The following is an 11,140-nucleotide window of genomic DNA, read 5'->3' as shown; positions in this document are numbered from 1 at the left end:
TTCAAGATTAAATCTCACAGGACCTATAAAACAATTACACAATAAAAATAAATAAGCTATTCAGGGCAACAATTAGCATGATGCATAGAATAGCACCTCACATCTTAATACTAACACTGAATGTAAATCACTCCACTTAAAACATATAGAATGGCAGAATGGATAACAATTCATCAATCAACTATCTGCTGTCTTCAAGAAACTTACCTAACACATAAGACTCACATAAACCTGTGATAAGGGTGGAAAAAGTCCACTTAAATGGAAACTAAAAGTGAGCAGGAGCTATTCTTATATCGGACAAAACAGACAAGGAAGAAGAGTTTAAAAAGACAAAGGTATAATATAATAATAAAAGGTCTAGTCCAACAGGAAAATATCACAATCCTAAACATGTATACACCTAACACTGGAGCTTTCAAGTTTATGAAACAGTTACCACTAGACTTAGGAAATGAGATAGATGGTAACACAATAATAGTGTGGGACCTCAATACTTCACTGATAGTACTAGACAGGTCATCAAGACAAAAAGTCAACAAAGAAAAAAAGGACTTAAACTATAGCCTAGAACAAATGGACTTAACAGAGATTGAAACAAACAGAGTTGTTTCTACCCAACAACTGCAGAATATACATTCTATTCATCAGCACATTCTCCAACATAGACCCAGATGATAGGCCACAAAACAAGTCTCAACAAATTTAAGAAAATCAAAATTACAGCAAGTGCTCTCTCAGACCACAGTGGGATAAAATTGGAAATCAACTCCGAAAGGAAATCAACTTCAAAATCATGCAAAGACAGGAAATTAAATAACCTCCTCCTGAATGATCATTGGACCAACAAGGTGGAAATTTTAAAATTCTATGAACTGAATGAAAATAGTGACACAACCTATTAAAACCTCTGGGATAAAGCAAAAGTGGTGCTAAAGGGAAAGTTCATAGCATTAAATACACACATCAAATGTCTGAAAGAGCACAAATAGACAATCTAAGGTCACATCTCAGGGAACTAGAGAAGCAAGACCAAACTAACCCCAAACCCAGCAGAAGAAAAGAAATAACAAAGATCAGAGAACTAAATGACACTGAAACAAACAAACAAAAAACTAAAGATAAATAAAAAGCTGGTTCTTTGAAAACATAAACAAAATTGACCACCAATGAGCTTTACCAAGGAAAAAACAGAGAAGATCCAAATAAGCTCAATTAGAAATGAAACGGTAGATATTACAACCAATACCACAGAAATACAAAAGATCATTCAAGGCTACTGTGATCACTTTTACATGCACAAACCAGAAAACCTAGAGGATATACATAAATTCCTGGACAAATACAAGCCAATTAGATTAAACCAGGAAGAAACAGAAACTCTGAACAGACCAATAAAAAGCAGTGAGATTGAAATAAAAATTTTAAAAATTGCCAACAAAAAATGTACAGGTAGAGATGTACCCACAGCTGAATTCTATCAGACATTCAAAGAAGAATTGGTACCAATCCTACTGAAACAGTTCCAAAATATAGAGAAACAGGGAATCTTGCCTAAAGCATTCTATGAAGCCAGTGTCACCCTAATAGAAAAACCAGGAAAACCCTGGTAGGAACTAATTATTATGCCTACTTTAAGGATGAAGAAACTGAGGCATAGATGACACAAATTATTCAAAGTCACTCCATAGGCAAGCTGGGATGGAAATGATGAGTGGGTGCTCTTCTGCCTGGGGCCAGGGACAGGGCCTTCCACTTGGGGGCAGCACTGCAAAGGCCACTGCACGTCTGGAAACTGCAAGCTGTGCAGTGCAGTGCAGTTTTGCTGTGCAAAAACCAGGAAATGACATTAAAAAAAAAAAAAAGAAAACTACAGACTAGTATCCCTGATTAATGTAGATGAAAAAATCCCCAACAAAATGCTAGCTAACCCAATCCAACAGCATATGAAAAAGATAATCTACCATTATCAAATGGGTTTCATACCAGGGATGCAGGGATGGGTTAACATACACAAGTCAATAAATGTGATACATCAGATAAACAGAATTAAAAACAAAAATCTCATGATCCTGGCAATAGACACTGAGAAAGCATTTGACAAAATCTAGCATCTCTTTATGATTAAAACCTTCAGCAAAATCGGCACAGAAGGGACTTACCTTAACATAATAAAAGCCATTTATGACAAACCCACAGCCAACATTATACTGAATGTAGAAAAGTTGAAAACATTCTCCCATAGAGCTGGAACAAGACAAGGATGCCCACTTTCACCAATTCTATTCAACAGAGTAGTGGAAGTTTTATCCAGAGCAATCAGACAAGAGAAAGAAATCAAGGGCATCCAAATTGGTAAAGAGGAAGTCAAATTGTCCCTGTTCACCAATGATATGATTGTATACCTAGAAAACCCTAAAGACTCATCCAGAAAACTCCTAGAATTGATACATAAATTCAGTAAAATTTCAGGATACAAAATCATTGCACAAATCAGTAGCACTGCTATATACCAATAGTGATCAAGCTGAGAGTCAAATCAGGAACTCAAACCCTTTTACAATAGCTGCAAAAGAAAAATTACTTAGGAATATACCTACCCAAGCAGGTGATAGACCTCTACCAGGAAAACTACAAAACACTGCCGAAATCATAGATGACAAAAACAAATGGAAATACATCCCATACTGATGAATAGGTAGATCAATATTGTGAAAATGACCATACTGCCAAAAGCCATCTACAGATTCAATGCAATTCCACCAAAATACCATCATCATTCTTCACAGAACTAGAAAAAACAATTCTAAAATTCATATGAATTTAAAAAAATTTTTTTAATTAAAAAAAGATCTGTATAGCCAAAGCAACACTAAGCAAAAAGAAAAAAAAGGAAGGAAGGAAGGAAGGAAGAAAGGAAGGGAGGGAGGGAGAGAGAGAGAGAGAGAGAGAGAGAGAGAAAGAGAGAAAGAGAGAAAGAGAGAGAAAGAAAGAAAGAAAGAAAGAAAGAAAGAAAGAAAGAAAGAAAGAAAGAAAGAACGAACGAACGAACGAAAGAAAGAAAGAAAGAAAGAAAGAAAGAAAGAAAGAAAGAAAGAAAGAAAGAAAGAGAGAAAAAGAAAGGAACAAATCTGGAGGCATCACATTACCCACCTTCAAACTATAATACAAGGCTAAAGTTACCAAAACAGCATGGCACTGGCATAAAACTAGGCAAACATATCAATGGAAAAGAATAGAGAATCCTGAAATAACACCAAATACTTACAGCCAGCTGATTTTTGACAAGCAAACAAAAACATAAAGTGGGGAAAGGACACCCTATTTAACAAATGGTGCTGAGATAGTTGGCAAGCCACAAGAATGAAACTAGATCTTGTCTCTCACCTTATACAAAAATCAACTCAAGATGGATCAAAGACTTAAATATAAGACCTAAAAACATAAAAATTCTAGAAGATAACTTTAGAAAACCCCTTCTAGACATTTGCTTAGGCAAAGACTTCATGACTAAGAACCCAAAAGTAAATGCAACAAAAACAAAACTAAATTGGACTTAATTAAACTAAAAAGCCTTTGCACAGCAAAAGAAATCCTCAGCAGAGCAAACAGACAAACCACTGAGTGGGAGAAAATCTTCATAAACTATGCATCTGACAAAGGACAAATATCCAGAATCTACAAGGAACTCAAACAAATCAGTAAAAAGAAAACAAACCATCCCATCAAAAAGTGGATTAAGGACATGAATAGACAATTCTCAAAAGAAGATATACAAATGGCCAATAAACATAGGAAAAAAACATGGCATTTGCAGCAACCTAGATGGAATTGGAGACCATTATTCTAAGTGCAATAACTCAGGAATGGAAAACCAAACATCATATGTTCTCACTTATAAGTGGGAGCTAAGCTGTGAGGACACAAGGGCATAGAATAATATAATGAACTCTGAAGACTTGGGAAGGATAGAAAAGAGGTGAGGGATAAAAGACAACACACTGGGTACATGTACACTGCTCGGGTGATGGGTGCACCAAAATCTCAGAAATCACCACTAAAGAACTTGTCCATGTAACCAAATACCACCTGTTTCCCCAAAATACCATTGAAATAATAATAATAATAATAATAAATGATTTAATTTCACAAAACTTTAAAAAAAGTCTTACTGTTCAGAGTTGATAACAAAAGAAGTAAGAATGAAAAGAGTAGCAAGTGGAAGCCTCTGGACAATGGGATTCTAGATTTTCACCTTGCATACACTTTTCTAGTATTTGGAAAGAAAGTATACACATGAATATATTACCACCATAATAAAGAAAATACCAAAAAATGGTATCAGGACATTGTCACCCTTGAATGATCCCATTTTAATTTTAGTTATAAAGTCTCATAATAGAAGTTCACATTGCTTAATGTGATACCTAGGCTTGTAATGGAAGTTCACATTGCTTAATGTAATACCTAGGCCCATAATTGATTTTTAAAATCAGGATAGCAATCACTTACAGGAAGTTGAACAAGATGGGATGTGATGGGAGAAGCTTGTATGTTTTGGAAAGGGACAGAGGCCAAGAATCATCTCAGTTAGGATTTGTGTCTCAAATACCTCTGGCCTCTGATTTGTCCATGCTCCTCATACAGGAAATAAGAAGTCTGTCCAGTATCTTCATAAGCCTGAATTGCTCACCAGCATTCACTCCAGCTCCTGAAGTGTAGGCATCTCCTGAATTAAGCAACATAAAAAGAGCCCTCTGAAGTCACTGAATCCCAGAAAGGCTCTCTACCTTTAGCACAAAGGAGGTCTGCACCTCTGGACAAAAGAGAAAAAGATAAGGTTAAGTACCAAGAACTGTCTTCTTCCATAGTCAGTTACGGTTTTAGGTACAAGATCACATCCCAGTGTTTCTACCTTGGTGCTACATGCAGGGGATCATGAGCTTGTTTCAGGAAAAGCCAGGAGACATCCTTCTGGAAACCAAGCACTACCAGCCCAGTCTGTGTGAGTTCCAAATAGGGTCCGCCCTTCTGATTTATCTCCCCACATCACCTCCTTTATCCCAACATTCAGTCTGCCCTCATGGAGAGAACGCTGCCTCTACCATTCATTTAGTGAGCGATGGGACATGCAGGCATTGCTTTACAGAGTTGAACTGCTGTAGAAGCAGGTTTTGTTGTTTTACTTACTTTTCAAGATCTTTCTTCCCTATCTGGAAAGTTTCAAGGAGGACATGAATGGTTCAAACTGAAATGACTGAGGAGTGTTTCATGAGGGAACTATTTAAAAAGATATGCAGGGTTAAGGAAAAGAGAAAATGCATGGATCAGCACCCTAAGCAGCAATACCTAGGGGAGCACTACTTCCTCCCCTAGGCTGAAAGGGACAGGAAGGAGCAGTTACCATTGTCGCCATAGCCATAGCTGTAGCCATAGGGGTGGGAGAACACAAGCAGGCAGGTGGAGGAGCCCAACACAGCCAACACACAGCCACACAGGCTGATATGGTTTGGATCTGTGTCCCCACCCAAATCTCATGTTGATTGTAATTCCCATTGTTGGAGGGAGGGCCCGGTGAGAGGTAGTTAGTTCAGCGGGATGGTTTCTCATGAATGACTTAACACCATCCCCCTTTGGTATTGCTGTAATGATAGTGAGTGACTTTTCATGGAATCCAGTTTTTTAACAGCGTGAAGCACCTCTTCCCTCTCTGTGTTGCTCTTGCTCTCACCATATGAGATGCCTCACTCCCTCTTTGCCTTTCATGACAATGGGAAGCTTCCTGAGGCCTCCCCAGAAGCAGAAGCTGTTATGCTTCCTGTACAGCCTGCAGAGCCATCAGCCAATTAAACCTGTTTTCTTCATAAGTTTTCCAGTCTCAGATATTTCTTTACAGCAATTAGAAAATGAACTAATTCACAGGCAGAGAGCCAGGAGGTGGAAATCCCATGTCACTCTCCTGCTGGTGCGTCCCAGTGTCTCAATTCCACCAGACGCTAGAATTAGAAAGAATTCCACTGATGTGGTACATAGAGGTCACCCTCTTGGGATGTCAAATAGGGTAGAGAAGAATGGAAAGCAAATCCTCACAGCAAATGAAGCTATCCCTCTCACCTTCTTATATCCTCCTAATTCCTGGGGCATTCTCTGTCTAAAGGTGATTGATTCCAGTCTCATTTCAGCTCTCTCAGACTACTTTAGAGAACATATTTCTTTTGTTAAGGATATAAGTTTAGCTGCTCTCATAAAGACACAAAGTAGAAATATTTTAGCAAGAAACTACAGTTGTGCCTCTGGGTCACTAGGTTCTGAATCTGTAGATTCAACAAACCACAGGTGAAAAGTATTTTCATAAGGGTATGGCAGAGTTGTGTACGTGCTAAACAGGTACACACTCTTTTTTCCCTGTCATTACTTCTGAAAAAATACAGTAAAACAAGAACTTAAATAGTATTTGCATTTTGCCAGTTATTCTAAGTAACTTAGTAATCATTTAATGTATCTGGGAGAAAGTACATAGATTGTATGAATAGGGGATTGTTTCCCAGAACTCCAGCACACACCAAAATCTATAGATGCTCAATTACCTTGTACAAGACAATGTGATATTGTATACAAATGAAGTTTCCCTCTAGAAACTGAGTATTTCGTATTGTATTCAAATATCACATCGTCCTGTATAAGGTAATTGAGCATCTGTACATTTTGGTGTGGGCTGGGGTCCCAGAAACAAGCCTATGTAAACACCCAGAAATGACTGACTGTTTGAGATCTGTGCTGGGAGTTCCAAGGCATCATACATCAGAATTCCAAAAACTGCTACTCCCCAGTGCCTAGAGAGTTGCCCTCATCCTTGTGATCCTACATGGTTCCCAGCCACATCAGTATTCCAGTGTGATGGAAAAGGTTGAAGGAAAGGAGAGGCTTTGCTCCTTCTATTGATCCTATGAGCCATGACTTGCTTACATCACGTTTGTGCATGTTCCATTGAACAGCACCTGGTCATACAATGTCTTTCAGCATCAAGGAAAACTGGCATGTGGGTCCTTGTGCTGATTTTGAACTCTCAGAATTGTTATGTGACCAAAGAGGAAAATGAATACTGGGGCAACGTAGCAGTCTCTTCATCAAGTTATTTTAGGAACTCTCAAAAATAATGAACGATGGGACAGAGAACAGTACAGAAGTCTCATGCAGGGCTCCAGGGACCAGGAGCTGGTATTGGACCTTCTGTTTGTGTTGTGATCTCAGGAAAACCCTTTAACTCTCCAGGCGTTGGCTTCATCTTATGTTGTATGAAGATAATACCATAGATGGTCTTTAAGAAACATATGCCAAAATTTGGTGATACCACAGTGAAAAGAGAGGCATGACTTAGTGATTATGAAGTTTCAGGTTTCATGAGGAAGAAAAACATATCATACCCTACATTTAGATGGACAAAGTGTTTAATGCCCTGAATGTGGATAACGGGGATTCTCCTTTTCCTCCCATTTTCTTTTCGGGCCAATCAGGGCTGTGGCAGTTTGTGTCTCTAAGAGAGTTCATGGTGGATGCATTCACTCCTGATGCTCCTCTGTACTCCCAGAGGAGGGCGTGTCTTCTTACCACCTGGAGTCCTTCTGCCCCTGTGCATCCTCAGGATTCCCGAGAAAACGTGGCCTCTGATAGGCAAAAAGAAACCCTGAATTTATTCCTAAATGGTGTTCACTCACCTCTATTTTGTTCCCAACTTGACTTGCTTCTCTTTCTCTGTCTGAAGATTATTTAGGTTAGTTTTTTTTTCAATCCACAATTTTGACTGCCAACTTGAATTTAACTGGAGAATCACTCCTCTGCTCTACCCTTTCTAACATGTATAATTGGCACAAAGTGGTGCTGGGTTTAGAGGGCTATTCCAAGGCTGGAGTCAGCCCTGCTGGGCTCAAATTCATACTATATAAGTCCCAGGACAAATGATTCACTCTTTTTGTGCTCCAATGCATTATCTGCCATATGGGAATTATACTCATTCTTACCTCCTAGGCTCTTCAGATGATTAAAAGAGACAATACCATATAAACTCTCAATCAGCTTCTGTTATTCTCCCAGATAAGACCTAGTCTTCATTCTCTAGTTGAAATCTACATGAATATCTCTCTTTATATTCCAAGTCGGATACCATCTCCTATTTCTCCTCATGGACTCTTCTTGTACAAATGTTTGCATCAACAAAGAAACAAACTGACAAGCTCCTGAAAGAAAGAATGAAATAGATTTACATTGTGTGTATCCAGCAGAACACTTAGTAGTGCCCTGTAGATATTCCCACACTTCAATTACCTCCTTCAGTGGCACTCAGACTTCACCCGCATTTACTCTTTCCTCTGCTATATTGCTGAGCATTCAGATCAGACCCACACTCCATCTAAACATTGTGTACAAAAATGCTTCTAGGGGTTCAGCAAAACCACATTGAGTCCTCATTTCAAAGGCACATCAGTGGTCAATTTCAGGTTTTGGACACACTTCAATACTTCTTTTTTACACAGATAGAGCTGTCCACAAATAGAATTCTGATGAATGAAATTTTCTGTATTTAATTACACCTGTGTGTTCTAATGCCATACGTTGTGCTTCTATTTTTATTTTCCATTTCACCCAAATCTACTGTTACCATTAGGCTCCTCATGCATGCATTCATTCATTAATGAATATTTATAAAGAGCACAGTATGCTGCTCATAAAAATAGGCACTGGGAGTATAAAATGTAAAATGTGGTCCTGTCTGCAATGATAGACACACTGAGTTATTTCTCACCCACCAGGCCCAGCCATTTTCACACTTATCCTAGTGAAGTCCCATTCTTCTCTGGTTCATAATGCATGGTCTTCTTTCCTGTCCATGGATGAGCAGTTCTAGTCATGAGGGTGTCACAACCACATCTTTGTGTATCTGAATTCCTCCACCTAAGAGAAAATTTCAGGCCCAATATAATGATCAGGCCCACAGCCCTGGCCAGGTGAGTGGGGGTGTTTTGATCATAACGTTATTCCCATATCAGTATAGAGCTTGTGTGGCCATAGAGAGGTCAGACTTTAGAATCACTAATAACTGGATTTCAAACTGGATTTGAGGACCCCCAGCTTTCAATATGTGAGCATTCTCTGCAAGCCTCTGTTTCTCTCTCTTTAAAGTGAGGACAGTAAATCCCACATGGCAGGGTGGAGGGGAGAATCAGAGATCATACAGCTGCTTATCACATCTTGTTTGTGTTCCCAGGGGCACCAGACTGGGGTTTCTGAGCATGGATCCAACCATCCCAGCCTTGGGTACAGAATTGACACCAATCAATGGACCTAAGAAGCCTTCTTGCAACGAGCAGACCCGGATCCTCGCGGTGGTGCTGTTGTGGATCATCTCCCTCGTCGGACTGAAAGGAAACGCGCTTGTGCTCTGGCTCCTGGGCTTCCGCGTGCGCAGGAACGCCTTCTCCACCTACATCCTCAACCTGGCCGCGGCCGACTTCCTCTTCCTCAGCAGCCACGTTATACAATCCCTGTTAAACTTCATTAATATCATTCATCCCATTTCTAAATTCCTCTATCCTATGATAATGCTTTCCTACTTTGCAGGCCTGAGCATGCTGAGCGCCATCAGCACCGAGCGCTGCGTGTCGGTCCTGTGGCCCGTCTGGTACCGCTGCCGCCGCCCCGCACACCTGTCGGCGGTGGTGTGCGCCCTGCTCTGGGCCCTGTCCCTGCTGAGGAGCATCCTGGAGTGGATGTTCTGTGGCTTCCTGTTAGTGATGCTGATTTTGTTTTGTGTCAAACATGAGATTTCATCACAGTCGCGTGGCTGATTTTTTTTATTTGTGGTTCTCTGTGGGTTCAGCCTGGTCCTGCTGGTCAGCATCCTCTGTGGATCCCGGAAGATGCCGCTGACCAGGCTGTACGTGACCATCCTGCTCACAGTGCTGCTCTTCCGCCTCTGCGGCCTGCCCTTCAGCATCCAGTGGTTCCTGTCTACTGTGGTCCACCTGGATTTTGATGTCTTATTTTGCCATGTTCATCTAGTTTCCAATTTCCTGTCCTCTCTTAACAGCAGTGCCAACCCCATTATTTACTTCTTCACAGGCTCCTTTAGGCAGCGTCAAAATTGGAAGACCCTGAAGCTGGTTCTCCAGAGGGCTCTGCAGGACACGCCTGAGGTGGAAGAAGGTGGAGGGCTGCTTCCTCAGGAAACTCTGGAGCTGTCGGGAAGCAGATTGGGCAGTGAGAGACAGCCTCTGCCCTGTCAGTCAGACGGGACTTGAGAACAGCACTGCCCTGCCACCCTTGACAATTCTATGCGTTTTTCTTAGCATTATGCCTCAGAAGTGTCTCAGTGGTTCCTCAAGGTCTTCAATAGATGTTTATCTAACCTGACAGTTCCAGTTTTCACCCATGGAAAGCATTAGTCTGACAGTACAATGTTTAGGTTCTCCTTGATATTACCAGTACATTTTTCCTGTTATCTTACCCTGAATCTTTCCTCCTGAACGCTTTTTCTGCAATTTTCATTGTAATGAAAGGAGTTCCCCGCCAAAACCCTAAACTCATCTTTATGCTTGTTTCCTACCTGATAGTATCAAAAAGGAAGATTCCTTATTAACCTCTCAGATTATGTTCCCCTGAAAACCATGCTCCTGTCTATGACTGGAGGCATTACTGCAGTTGGAAGCTCGCTTCTGAATAACTGAGTTCTGGTGTCTCTACATTCTATTGAATTCTCAGATATAGAGTAAAATATCCTTAGAGACAGACTCTCTCATCATAAAAACAGCCTTAGAAATTGATTTTATGAAAAGTCCTCTGCTGTCATTTGTCCACAGCATGGTCACATGTTGCCCTTTGTTTCTGTTAAAGACAACCATGGCCCTTCCCCTTGAGAACGGGTAAGTGCTCATTTAGCTCTTCCTGAACTAATAGACCAGTGAGAGTCCATAAATATGCCCCACTGTTCCATTTTGGCCATTGGAAACCTCAATATTGGCTTCAAAGCGGAAATTATCTTGAAAACCATTTGTTATTCACTTACAGTTTCTTTCCGTTGTACCAGAATTCTTTATGCTTTCAGGTTTTGTACAAATTGTTCTGGCTGTAATTTTCAGTTACTTTT

The 11,140-nt window shown here is 40.3% G+C and overlaps 1 pseudogene; it reads left to right on the top strand.

Moving 5' to 3' along the window:
* The first annotated feature begins 9,287 nt into the window (after window positions 1-9,287).
* On the top strand, window positions 9,288-10,295 carry LOC108302188 (annotated as a pseudogene).
* Window positions 10,296-11,140: the final 845 nt, after the last annotated feature.

Source organism: Cebus imitator, unplaced genomic scaffold (assembly GCF_001604975.1).
Source record: "Cebus imitator isolate Cc_AM_T3 unplaced genomic scaffold, Cebus_imitator-1.0 Scaffold39, whole genome shotgun sequence".
NCBI lineage: Eukaryota > Metazoa > Chordata > Mammalia > Primates > Cebidae > Cebus > Cebus imitator.
Note: the sequence above shows the minus strand (reverse complement) of the source record. Positions and strands in the feature narration are given on the sequence as shown.